The sequence below is a fragment of the Homarus americanus genome, unplaced genomic scaffold, assembly GCF_018991925.1.
Source record: "Homarus americanus isolate GMGI-L3 unplaced genomic scaffold, GMGI_Hamer_2.0 scaffold20930, whole genome shotgun sequence".
NCBI classification, from domain to species: domain Eukaryota; kingdom Metazoa; phylum Arthropoda; class Malacostraca; order Decapoda; family Nephropidae; genus Homarus; species Homarus americanus.
Genome location: NW_024748502.1, coordinates 5,314,138 through 5,328,819, shown reverse-complemented (window position 1 = coordinate 5,328,819; position 14,682 = coordinate 5,314,138). Strand labels below are relative to the sequence as shown.

The 14,682-nt window shown below is 41.9% G+C and overlaps 2 long non-coding RNA genes across 2 annotated transcripts; both read right to left on the bottom strand.

The window, feature by feature from the left end:
* Positions 1 to 1,295: 1,295 nt before the first annotated feature.
* LOC121880350 lies at positions 1,296 to 2,648 on the bottom strand. Its single transcript, XR_006091519.1, has 2 exons — positions 1,673 to 2,648; positions 1,296 to 1,536 (listed from the first exon to the last, which is right to left on the bottom strand). It is a non-coding gene; the product is annotated as an uncharacterized LOC121880350 (long non-coding RNA).
* A 5,488-nt stretch (positions 2,649 to 8,136) lies between these two features.
* On the bottom strand, positions 8,137 to 8,569 carry LOC121880320. The gene is made up of 2 exons (XR_006091516.1): positions 8,512 to 8,569; positions 8,137 to 8,374 (listed from the first exon to the last, which is right to left on the bottom strand). It is a non-coding gene; the product is annotated as an uncharacterized LOC121880320 (long non-coding RNA).
* Between the last annotated feature and the right edge of the window lie 6,113 nt (positions 8,570 to 14,682).

Below are 14,682 nucleotides of genomic sequence, written 5' to 3'. Positions count from 1 at the left end.
CAGCAGTCACATGTACAGCCAGGAGAGGAGGGAAGGCTACATCCGAGCTCAGGTGGTCAGCAGGGAGGTGATGAGTAGAAACAGAAGCAAGAAAGACATGTTCTCTATGGTGTGCAGCAACACCGGTTCGTAGTAGTAAAACCGGTTTTTGTATTTGATGATTTTGTTTTCTAAAGGAATATTAAATTTAATAAATGTGTCAAGATCATTCGTTTCACTATTCTGGATCATTTTCATCCTAATAAATTAACCTGATACATTTACTTTACTTTAAATAAGCTATTTAGTGGTGTTGTAAAAGGAGGAATACTGAATTTTCATAAGATTCTTCAAGTTAAAATTTACCTAGCAAAAATAAAACTTTCAAATCTGAAGATATCACATGATTCTGCACATAGAACTACATCATTAATACCATGGGCCGATTTTTCAAACTAAAAAAAAAATTCGCCTCCAGCATGACACAATCTCTAATATATATATATATATATATATATATATATATATATATATATATATATATATATATATATATATATATATATATATATATATATATATATATATATATACATATATATATATATATATATATATATATATATATATATATATATATATATATATATATATATATATACGCGTAGATCCACGAAAAACGTGGATAAGATAAATCTTGATAAAATCACACGGGAAAGGGAAACAACGGAGCACCTTAGCTTTCGTCTTTATTCAAGACATCTTCAGAGGCAACTGAAGATGCCTCTGAAGATGTCTTGAATAAAGACGAAAGCTAAGGTGCTCCGTTGTTTCCCTTTTCCCGTGTGATTTTATCAATATATATATATATATATATATATATATATATATATATATATATATATATATATATATACCCTTGATAAAAATCACACGGGAAAATGGAAACAACGGAGTACCTTTTTAGCTTTCGTCTTTATCTCAAGACATCTTCAGAGGCAACTAGATTTCATGGACAGAGAGAGAGGCTTAAATACAGGTGACCTAAAAAACATGAGGTCAGGTCATAATGATGACATCCACTAATCCTCACAATTAACACAACCGTATATATATATATATATATATATATATATATATACTGTATATACATATATATATATATATATATATATATATATATATATATATATATATATATATATATATATATATATATATATATATATATATATATATATATATATATATATATATATATATATATATATATATATATATAGCAAAGCACAAAGCAGGGATAGGACACACACTTGTAGTTTTCTCTCATTTATTAACTCTAGAAATCACCCGAGAAGGAAAAGGCTGGGACCTAGATCAGGCATAACTAGTTATTTCACATTATTACGTTATACTTACAAAACAAGTGTCAACTGTTGTCATATTCACATATTTGTAACACACAGTCGTAGGAATTAAACAATAAATAATAAACGCAACCCACCAGCATAACACAGGGGAGTGGCTGTTGTTGTCGACTCACTCCAGGGTGAATATCTGTAGAGCAAAGCTAGAATTAGCCTTATTCTGGCTTACAAACTACCTCCACGAGATCATCACATTCTTCATATAACATTTATTATGCTCAATCTATCAAACACACTCTAACAGAGCAAAAATACGTGGGACACACCTGTCACTGGGCCCATCCGACGCGTCTTTGGGATGTAAACAACGCCATTGCGTCTCCCCCCCCCCCCAACGCTGGGATGCATATTCGTTCTAGCGCGGATTCACAAAATATCTTTACGTTTTTCCCCTCGGAGCTCACAAAAAAACATATCCATATCAATAATATTCTAAATCACCAAATAGTTGTCTCTGGAGTTCCTCATACCACATCTGCCCCCACTTAATCTTATCATGGTCCCCATGATACTGGGTACAGTATATAAGAAAATAAATGACCTAACATTCTGAGGCATTGAGCAGTTGGTAGGAGGAACTTTACAAATTGTACTGTCAGATAGGAACTAACAATGTAAAACTTAAATCTATAGCACTAAAACACTTTGTATTGTCGACTGAGGTAACTTAAACATATTTGAGTGTTTTCCCGCAGTAGCTCTCTTACTTCTACGGACTGCAAGTCCCACCTGAGACTCTTCCTCACTGCTGCTACTACTACTATCTGTTACGGGGTCCAGGTCCTCATTAGAACCTTGTGTGTCTACCTCGTGCCTAGAGCTTTCACCACTGTCAGGACGTGGGTCCCCCACCGGGCAACCCGCATCGTCCTCATCATCACCATCATAGGTGTCTGTCCCATCTGAGCCATCAGCTACCCTTGGGGCTGCCCGCAAATGCATACGGTGTATTACCTTTGAGGCCCCATCTCCTTCCTCAGGAACAATCCTATACACACTTCCCTCCTCATTCAACACATGGGATACCACATATATATCCTCATACCAGTTGTCCTGGATTTTATTCCTTCCCTTTCCATGAAGGTTTCGCACTAATACACGTTGACCAACGTCCAATGCTTTTCCTCTCGCTTTCTTATCATACAGAAGCTTCCTACTAAATGACACTTACTCTCAAAATTACCGTTTGCAACTCTCCAGGCATTCTCTAATACTTCTCTGTGTAGTGTCACCCAATCATCACACGAGTCCTCCTCCTCTGCTTGTGCTAACAACATATCTATCCGAAGCTTGGGATCAGTCCCGAAGATCAAAGTGTGAGGGGAGAACCCAGTGGTTGAGTTAGGAGTCTTATTATAGATTGCAGTTACCATTCCTAGATGCTTTGCCCAATGTTTCTTTTGATTGACTGACAATGTTCGCAACAATTGGTGCATTGTGCGGTGAAACCTCTCGCACTGTCCGTTTCCAGCTGGATGGTATGGAGTAGTCCTAGATTTCTTTATTCCCCAGGTCTTGCACAGGTCTTTCAGTAATGCACTCTGAAATTGGGCTCCCTGATCAGTGTGAATTTTCCCAGGAACATCATATTTGGTAAATATCTCATCAACCAGGATCTTTGCTACAGTCGCTGTCTTCTGATCCCGTGTGGCGAATGCCCAGGTATACTTAGAAAACACATCTGTCACCACCAGCACATTTTCTCTGCCGTCACTTGAAGGTTCTAGCACTGTAAAATCCACCGCCACAATGTCAAAGGGTCTACTGGCTGTCAGTGGCTTCATTTGCATGCGTACCTCTGGGATAACTGCTTTTGCTACAATGCACAGGTGGCAGTCCCTACAGTATTCAAAGATATCCTGATCCATTCTAGTGATCAATCTAGTGGTGCGTTCAATGCCCTGATGACACCATGTCGTCATGCAAAAGTTTCATTACCTCCCCCTTCAAGGTAGTAGGCAAAACTAGTTGTTTTAGCTCCTTCTGGCCTGGCCTTTCCCATTTCCTAAACAGCAATCTGTTACAAATGAGCAATCTCTCTCTCTGTTTCCATAGGCTGTTAAAATCCTGGCCCTTTCTCAGCTGCTGTAATTCACTTTCTCCTAGCTGCCTTTCTAGGCCCTTTCGGCACGATGAAATGTTACTGTCCTGCTCCTGCAATTGCTCCAAACCTTCCTGAGATATGCTGGGAAGCCACATTAACTGTCCAGTCACCTGAGGGCTCTCTGCTCCTTCCTCAGCTGGGCATGGGGTCTCATTATCCTCACCACTAAGGGAACTCTCCTCCCCGAAAGCATCTATGGCCATAGCTTCAACCCTTTCGGAGGAGTCATCTGCCTCAGGTTTTGGCTCATGGCTCTTTCTGGATAATCCATCTGCATTCCCATTGGCTTTCCCTGCCCGATATTCCAGATGATAATCAAACCGGGCTAAATCAGCCACCCATCTCTGTTCTACTGCCCCAGGCTTTGCCTTGTCCAAGTAAGTCAAAGGATTGTTGTCACTTAGGACAGTAAACTTGCTGCCTGCCAGATAGTCTTTGAATTTCTCCGTGATGGCCCACTTCAAAGCTAGCAGCTCTAACTTCATGCTACTGTAATTCTTCATATTTCTCTCCGACCCCTTCAAGCCCCTATTGGCATAGGCAAAAGGGTGTTTTCTGCCCTCTACCTCTTGTGACAAGACAGCTCCTAGCCCCTGAAAACTGGCATCGATCTCTAGGAAAAATGGCTTGCTAAAATAAGCACAAATCAAAATGGGTGCCCTGACTAACTTGCCCTTTAGTTGGTTGAATGCATCGTCATGCACCTGGGCCCACCTCGAGCAGATGGACTGGTTTTGGGGCGGTGGCACCTGAAGTTAAGGCTGTTAATGGGGTAGCTAATTTTGAAAATCCAGGCACAAACCGTCGGTAAAAAGAGGCAAACCCAAGGAAGGAACGTAACTCCTTAATAGTGGTGGGAACCTGCCACTGCTTAACAGCCTCAATCTTACCTTCTGTGACACTACATATCCAAGATAGGCAACCTTCCTCTGAAACAGGTTGCATTTGGATGGTTTCAGTTTCAAGTTATGTCCCTTTAGCCTAGAGAGCACCATTTCCAGCCATTCTATGTGCTCATCAAGTGTCTTTGAGAATATCATGAGGTCATCTAGGTACACCAACAGGGTTGAAAATATCTCACTGCCAAAAATGCTCTCCATGACTCGCTGAAATGTTCCGGGAGCATTACATAATCCCATTGGCATGCGTTTATGCTCAAACAGCCCGAATGGTGTACAGAAAGCAGTCTTTTGGATGTCCTTGTCATCCATCTCTATCTGATAATATCCTGAGGCTAGATCGAATGTTGAAAACCACTTTGCTCCTACCAAAGCATCAAGAGACTCATCAATTCTTGGGAGTGGAAAAGTATCCTTAGGAGTGTCTTTGTTCAGTTTCCTATAGTCGACACACAAACGCAGTGACATATCTCGTTTCTTCACCAGAACAATCGGGGCTGCATATGGACTAGTGCTTTTCTATATGACCCCCTGCTCCAACAGCTGGTTGATATGGTCCCTAACCATTTGGATTTGAGTGGGGGGAATCCGTCTGAAAGGCTGCCTAATGGGAGTCTCATCTACGAGAGGGATGGTATGCTTGATTATCCCAGTGCATCCTAACTTTCCCTTGCTGTCCAGAAAAACATTGCGGTACTTCCGCAACACACTCCAAAGTCTCTCTTGTGTGCTACTGGGTATTTGTTTTAGGTCAATCTTCAGCCCTATTTGCCTTAGATCTTCTGGCATCTGCCCATCAGCTGGACATTCTGTCCCCCATTCAACACTGTTTGAGCTCACCTCTGCTGTTTCTTGTTGAGGACACAGATCGGCCCCACGAGCCACTCCAACATGCCAGTTTCGCTTTAGCCACATGCAAGAATTACCCACATTGGCCACAGTGGCAACCCCTTTACCGTACCTAATGGTAGTGTATGAAGGGATAAGAAGGAGTTTGGGAGGGAGCCACCCTACCCCCGCCTGCATTGGCTCAATCAAGACTTCAAGTTTGGGACATCTCCGTAAGCTTCGGATGTAAATACTGACTGCCTGGCGGCAGTTTGCAGGGATTCTTGTTGGTTTCCACCTAGTAGAGGAGGCAAACCCCACGTGGTCTTTCTGCTGCCATCGATGGATGCTCTCAATCTCTTGGAAGCACTTAGAAAAAAATCTGTTTCCCTTTATAATACTACAGTCAACATATTGGGGACCAAAATCCTTCACTAGAACTTCTCGACATTGTCGAAGTACATTCATCTCTATCAACCCGGGGGCCTGACTAGCAGAGCTCTGCTCCCCCTTCCTCACGAGAACCCCGACCTGCTCTATTTTATATTCAAGAATCTCAACATCCATCAACATGTAGCCCAGGTATGGTATTGACCCACCATTAGCGGCTTTCAACACGAGACCCTACGGGGATTGTAATCCAACTCCCCTAGATTCAAAATATCTACGATAAACTGTCTCTGAGACAAGAGACACCTCACTACCTGAATCCAGAAGAGATGTAACCAAGACTACTCCTATCTTAACTGCAGTGACAGGGGTTTTCCCCACCAGCCTGTCCTTATGCCACTCTCTGTGTGACCAGCCCACTTGTTCTACCCCTACTGGTGGGCTTCCCAAAGCAAGGGTTGGCCATTTCCCTATTCTCTAGCAATTTCCGACACTCCCGTGGTCTTGACTCCATTTCTTGGCTGCTGAGAGGCCCACCTTGGTGGACCTCCTCTACCTCGACCTTGGTTCCGGTGCCAACAGGTGGCCGCCCTGTGCCCCCACTGTCCACATATATAGCACTCTCCCTGGAACGGAAGTGGCCTTCCCTCGTTAAAATGTTTAACTTCCGGTGACCCCTTAATTTGGACTAGGTCTGTCTTCACCGCCTGAATATCTACTCGTAATTCAGCAAGCATCTTCTCCACCCCACTCTCGTGAGGTACACTTCCATGGGAGTTTAATGTTTCTCTCACTTCCTTAACCATGGGCGAACATTCGTTTATAGCTGTAACCACACCCTTAGATGGGTTCTTTTCCTTAATTGTCTGCTTTGTCGTCTTCTTTGACTCTTCTGCAGCTACCTGTACCAATTCCTCATAAGACATTCCAGGCTGGCCACGCAAATACCAACGTAAGCCACTCTGCATCCCTTGATCCCTTAAGCCCTTAAGAAAAACCTCTTTCAAAGTATCCGACCTACTGACGACTTGCGTTGGGGCTACGTTAACTATCTCCTCATGCAGCGTCTCAAGAGCATGTGAATAGGTCCACACATTTTCCAATACACCCTGAGTCCTCTGATAAAGTCTAAAATGGAGTTCCCCCAGCGTCAGGTTTTCTCCATAAGTATCCTTTAAAACTGCGAGAACCCCTTCACTATCACAACTGTCACTCCAAGCCAGTTTTTCTACCCTTTCCTGAGCAGGACCAGTGAGAAATTTAAGAATATAGTTGACTGACCCTCTACCCTTGTAGCCAAGCAACCTTATGTTACGCTTGGCCTCAGCTATCCACTCACCTACATTAATTTGGTCTGAATTATCAGGAGTCCCCGAAAAAGTCCTGAGCTTCATCTCATGGGCTACCACCTGAGGGAAAATATCAACACTGTCCTCTTTGTGCATAGGCTCACACCTCTGTTCAGACTGTGAGACGCCAGTTTCCATCTTAACACTCTTAGTGGGACTGCTCACCCACTGTTCCATCTGGTTTGTGAGTCTTTGCACTTGATTGCATAAGGGTAGGATACTCTGATGACACAATTCACTTATCTCCGAGCTTCTCAAGTCGATCAAATTCTCCTCTGGAGCGTGATGTGGGGATGGGTAACTCATGCTTGGCTGCTTCTAGATTCGTCCTCCTCTGTGTAGGTAACTGCTTCACCAGTCCACGCTCTCTCCTCCGCTGTCGATCCTCAGGAGGCGGTGGTGCGTGCTCCTCCCCAGGTGATTTCGGCTATAGTAACTACTGCCTGGGTGCTGCTTGTTCTTTGCTCTATGAGGGACAATCTCTACTTACTCATGCAAGCAATTGCATACCCCTTATCTCCACCAAGTGTAGCAAAGCACAAAGCAGGTGTTACCGCCACAGTAAGATAAGCTAGAAGAGAGAGAGAAAGAGAGGGATAACCATAATAAGATAAACTAGGCGAGAGAGAGAGAGAGAGAGAGAGAGAGGGGGTGAAATAAGAGATATAGTGTTGACAACGAATTTGCTGACCAATCTGCTGAGGTGTTTCAATACGAAAACATATGGCCCTCGCCTCCGGGCTGAGATTGCCCTCGAGGGTAGTCTACTGATTTCTACGGGACAGACAACACGTTGGTTCAGACCACTAGACCCTAAAACGTGAGTGATCGTGAAGTATTAGAATCTGCTAAGAAACTCTAAATAACTTTAATAAGTATATTTATGTACTGTAATTTGATCATATTATACCAATTGTCTCCTGTATCAATAGTTATAACATGCGAGTTATATTTAAGATGTTAACAGGCTATGTACTGTATATTGATTGTATTATTCATAATATGTGTCCTGAGATAACAGCATTTGTTATATGAGAAATGTTCTTTAACAGGTTTTGACCGAATTATATGATACGCGTCAACGTTGAGGGTTTATTTCTCCAGCAACAAACCAACAACGCTCCTATGAGCGTTAACAGCAGGGATAGGACACACACTTGTAGTTTTCTCTCATTTATTTACTCTAGAAATCTCCCGAGAAGGAAAAGGCTGGGACCTAGATCAGACATAACTAGTTATTACACATTATTACGTTATACTTACAAAACAAGCGTCAACTGTTGTTTTATTCACATATTTGTAACACACAATCGTAGGAATTAAACAATAAATAATAAACCCAACCCACCAGCATAACACAGGGGAGTGGCTGTTGTCGACTCACTCCAGGGTGAATATCTGTAGAGCAAAGCTAGAATTAGCCTTATTCTGGCTTACAGACTACCTCCACGAGATCATCACATTCTTCATATAACATTTATTATGCTCAATCTATCAAACACACTCTAACAGAGCAAGAAACACGTGGAACACACCTGTTACTGGACCCACCCGACGCGTCTTTGGGATGTAAACAACGCCATTGCGTCTCCCCCCCCCCCCAACGCTGGGATGCATATTCGTTCTAGCGCGGATTCACAAAATATCTTTACGTTTTCCCCCTCCGGAGCTTACAAAAATACATATCCATATCAATAATATTCTAAATCACCAAATAGTTGTCTCTGGAGTTCCTCATACCACATCTATATACATATATATATATATATATATATATATATATATATATATATATATATATATATATATATATATATATATATATATATATATATATATATAATGAGAATTAGAAACAAGGTATATATACACACCTCTGTATATATACACCTTATTTTGTACCTTTAGTCTGTACTCTGAAGATGTGAACACCTTATCTCAGCATATACTAGATCACGCACCTACAGTGATTTACTTGCATATATATATATATATATATATATATATATATATATATATATATATATATATATATATATATATATATATATATATATATATCATTAGGCCAATAAAGCACGCGGACTTCTACATACAATCAACACCTCAACCCGCCAGATTCGAACTCACGGCCCACGAGCCCATGACTGTGACCGGGGAATGCTACCTGGTCCAGAGGTAGCTTCAATGCTGTGCCACACATCCTCAGAGGCAAGGCATTTGCCAGGGCTGTCCGTGGGCATCTTCTTGTCAGTGCTGCTATCCACATGCTCCTTGTGCCAAAGGTCTTTAAACTGTGTTACCAAAACAAAGCAGATGTTATAGATGCACCAAATGATGATTCAGTCTCTGTAGATGATGATTTGAGAAGCAGTTCACCTGAGCAAAGCAAGCTCCTCCAGACACACTGAAAAAAGCCCAGAGACTTTATGGTGACCTGATGGTTGGAATAATCACATTGGAATATGTAGAGAAATCGGCCACATTTGAACAGATACAGAATCAGCTTGATATGGCCAAAGAAAAATTAAAAAAATCACGGACCTCCAAGCTTTGGTTACAATACTTAGAAATTATTTCTATTCTCCTAGCATTCAACAGGGCTGAATGCACAGGAAATTGGATACTGCATCTGACCGTGATGCGAAAGATGTTGCCATTCATAGCAGCTTCTGGTCGTAGCCATTACACCAAATCATCTTTATTGTATCTGCAAAATCGATCATCTATAGGAAGAGCATCCAGAAGTCTATCAACATTTCCTACAAGGATTCCATGTGGTCAGAAGATCAGATAGGTTCTGGACTGGGCTATCTCCTGACCTTGTCATAGAACAAGTATTGATGCGAAGCCTCAAGCCAACAGGTGGACCGACTCGTGGGTGAGGTATGGGTGAGACACAACGTCTGGTATGGCTGCTTTCAAACAGCGTTACATCTGAAGTAAACTTAGCAATTCAAGAGATTATTTGCAGTCACCTATGAAAGTAATGACAAGGGATGTGTCTGATACTCACAAGATAGTTAGCTTCTTGACTTCAAGGAATCCCTTCACAGATAATCACGAACTGTACAGTTTGGTTACTGGGGTGTCAGCAGATAGGTCCGTTAATGCTGATCAAGCGTCAGATGTTGGTAATAAAGTCCTTCAAAACATGATTTGGAAAATGTAACACAACACTCTTTCAAACGTAAAGAACAAGTGATCCCTCTCAGCAGCAAGAATGCTGTAAAAAATCAAAAGATGATATCATCATCGATCCCCGGCTCTTGTTCCAAAGACATGTTACTGTAGGCTCACAAATGACAATCTAGCCGAAGCACTTGAATTTGAACTCTGCAGTTATCCACCCGCACTCTTTGAGAACAGGATAACTCCAAGATTCGCAACAAATTCTGCATTGGCTGATGTACTGTGGAAGATGATGCCACCTGATATGCCCACTCCATCAAGTTATGTCCAGTATGTACTGGATGGCGGTGTATTGCTCTGTCATGGTTTTGGTATGAATCCGTGGTAGTAGGAGTAGGAGTGGATTATATTATATAAAGATAATATTATGTCGTATTTCTTATTTCTTACCGTAGAGTTCGATACCTTCACACTGGTTACTTACAGGAGATTATGGCGTATCTACGTAGAAGTTCACTCCACCACTCGACATTCCATGATTTATACTTGATAAATGATGATTTAATGAATTCATTTAATTTTCAACATCCATCTAAGTTATTGGTTATACTATGACATAACCAATCAGTCATTACCTTCAGTAATAATAAGATAGGATCACAGATACGGGCAGATAATTGCACTTACATTTATTTGTCAAACTTCCATACAATGATTTACAATTTGTATGGATATATGGTTCACTCACGTTCACGCTGTAATAAAATTAATCTTCTAAAACAGGGAATTTCCAACTTGGGGACACATGTGATTACTCTACTGTGGTATGACTTAACAGAGCCTTAATTCTTCAAGTGATACATTTACTGCCAGCCTGGATTGCTTTTGTTGCAACCAGGCTTCATCACAAGAACTTCTTCCCACGGCCATAACAACAAAAAGGTACTCTTGGGTTACCACACATAGTCTCGCGTCACTGACAGTCACTGGACGGTTGTCGCGGCAAGTAGAACTGGTAAGCGTGACTTGAATTAACCATTAGGTGCAATAGACCAGCCTGGATTGCTTTTGTCGCAACCAGGCTTCCACACGTGATATTTCCACGGGGATAACAAACCTAGGTTAACACACTTAGTCTCGTGTCGATCACGGTCACGGTAGACGGGTGTCGTGCAGGAGAACTCTGTAAGCGTGAATTAATTAACCATTTACTGTAGGTTTGATAGGCCAGCCTGGATTGCTCTTGTCGCAACCAGGCATCCACACGTGATATTTCCACAGGGATAACAACCTAGGTTAACACGCTTAGTCTCGTGTCGACGACGGTTCACAGGACGGAGTGGCGGTGGAGGACTCTGTGTGGTGTGGTGTCCCGCCCCCTTTCAGGAGGGAGAGGATGGAGACGACGTCTTAACTAACCCATGGCTCAGGGGATACTACTCAAAATGAGGTTTTTGGGTGTGAAGCGATGAACAGTACAACACTGTTTCACTGCCCACCCCCCTAAAGGCTGGCTAACATACACTAATTGAAAAATACATGTCCCAGTTATGCCTCGCCGGGCGTCTTATCTCTGGTAAAACAAACTTTGGAGTTGGTTGCGTGGGTAAGCCTAACGCAACCCATGACATGCTCCATAGATTAATGTGGAGTCAGGGAATGACATATGATGATCTCTGTCAAGCCTGCACATGGTATGTCTCATCTCATTGTGGCAGAGTCATAGTCGTATTTGACGGATATCCTTAGGGACCATCAACTAAAGATGTGACTCATCTAAGACGAGACACGAAGTACGTTGGTGTTAGTGTAAAAGTATGTGGTTTCATGGTGTTCCAAGGGAATAAAGAGGATTTCCTCTACAGTGTAGTCAAAAACAGAACTTCATCTACCTGTTAGCTGATCATTTGACTCAATCAGGTTATTGTGATAAACATGCCAAAGCTGATTCTGTCTTGGTTGTCGTTCAGAATGCCGTTGCTACTGCTCACAAGAATCCTACTAAGTCTACAATCGTGGTTGCTGATGACAGATATTCTAATTGTGTTGTGGTGGCATATGACACCAGGAACTCCATCCATATATTTCAGACCTGAATCTCGTCAAGGCAGCAAGAGAGCCTCAAGATGCTGGAATATGGAAGTAATGCGAACAATGCTTGGTTCAGAAGTCTGTGTTAACATTTTGTTTGTGCATGCTATTCTAGGGTGTGACACCACATCTTCTTTGTATGGTGTGGGCAAGAAGATAGGTCTCAAGTTAATTCACACAACTAAGGTATTCCTAGAGCAAGCACAGGTGTTCTCTAAACGTGACAGTACACAGGCAGATATTATAAAAGCTGGGGAAAGTGCATTAGTTCATATCTACAAAGGTCTCCAAGGTTACACATAGAATTTTCTTAGGTTAGAACAATTCTACCAAAGGCTAGGCAGTAGTACATCATTTGTGCAACTTGAAGGTCTGCCACCTTTATCAGCTGCTGCAGCATATCACGGTTTGCGTGTATATTTTCAAGTTCGTGAGTGGATGGGTAATGCAACTAGTATGTCACCAGAAGATTGGGGATGGTACAGACAAGGTGACAAGTTTCTTCCAGTTCTCACAGACAGACAATCAGGTTTCACATATTTGCTTGAAGCAGTCAGATGTAACTACAAAACTAAATGTAATACTAGACAGTGTACATACTGCAAGAATGGACTCAATTGCTCCACATGCTGTGGCCACTGCAAAGGCGTTTATACTAACATGTCACAGTCAGATGATGAGGATGTTGATGAACGAGTAATCAACTCCTAAGATTTTCTCACTTACTTATGGTATACACGTAATTATTATTATGATTCAATGTCATATAGCAGCCTAATTATCATGTTATGTTACATGATTATGTTCCATACAGTTCATAGTTTTCCACAGTAAGGCATTTTGATATTTTGTTAAGCAAATGACTGAAATTTTTCTTGATTCACAACGCCTGATTCGCAACGAACACTAACACTCCCGCGCGCTCACTCCAATTTGACACAGGTCCGCGGGCGGACAGCGCCCCTGAATGCAATGAACATTAACACTCTCGCCCAATCGTCCGAACTATTTTGCCACAGCTTTTTTTAGTTTAACACATTTGTTGACAAAGCTTGTAGTACAATTTGCCTATTCTGAGTAATTCAGTCAGGTCTTGACACTGAGGGTGGTATCACTTCTCACTGCCACGCAGGACAGAGGTTCACACACAAAGAAATACATCATATTCATTAACAATATATATAGGTCAGATTCGTGTGGGTGATGTCACTGTTCGCTGCCATGCAGGACAGAGGTTCGTACGCAAAGAAATACATCATATTCATTAGCAGTACAGTATATATAGGTCAGAGTCATGTGGATGATGTCACTGTTCACTGCCATGCAAGACAGTACTGCCTATACATTGGAAGTCATATTCTAATTGAAGACTAATCAGTGTGGGCTAGCAATTTTGGGATAAACAGCAAGAGTGACCTCAAGCACCCCTAATTCAATGTAGTAATTACAGAGTTCATGATACAATGAGCCAGGTGGCCTGAAGTCTTTGACAGTGTCACATTCAATAACATAGTGTTCAAGTGTATGCTTTAAAGGTTTTTCACAAAGTTTACATGCTGAGTGTTCCGGTATGGGTACTAGGGTGTGTCATACGGAGGCGACTTTTTTTTTTTGGAGTTTGAAAAATCGGCCCATGGTATTAATGATGTAGTTCTATGTGCAGAATCATGTGATATCTTCAGATTTGAAAAGTTTTTATTTTTTGCTCGGTAAATTTTTAACTTGAAATCTTATGAAAATTCAGTATTCCCACCCTTTTACCAACACCACTAAATAGCTTATTTAAAGTTAAGTAAATGTATCAGGTTAATTTATTAGGATGAAAATGATCCAGAATAGTGAAACGAATGATCTTGACACATTTATTAAATTTAATATTCCTTTAGAAAACAAAATCATCAAATACAAAAACCGGTTTTACTACTACGACCCGGTGTTGCTGCACACCATAGAGAACATGTCTTTCTTGCTTCTGTTTCTACTCATCACCTCCCTGCTGACCACCTGAGCTCGGATGTAGCCTTCCCTCCTCTCCTGGCTGTACACGTGACTGCTGGCCTCGCTCACTTGCTGTACACAACGCTCTATACTCTGGGTGTGCGAGGGCCAGGCAGGGACATGCATGGGGTTGTCCAGGAAAGCTCTGACTTGAACATTGGTGAGGCTGCAGGTAAGAGGGGGCTCACTGCCAGCCTGGATGTTATTCAGATCTATGAGATCAGTGAGGTCTTGGCACCTAGATTGACTTCAGGAGTCTTCCTGACCCTGAAGGAATCGTCACCAACTGATTCGTCATGCCCAGATCCTCTCATAAGTCTCATATCCAAGATCTTTTTGACTGCCACTCTTCTCTCCTCCTCATCCTTACTGCAGAGCATTGTCTGCAGAACTGCCTCGGGATGAGCATACCAGGAAGATCTCCTCACAGTCTGCTCCACAATCTGAACAACCTTCCTTGGCTGACTCCTCAGGAGCTCAAGCTG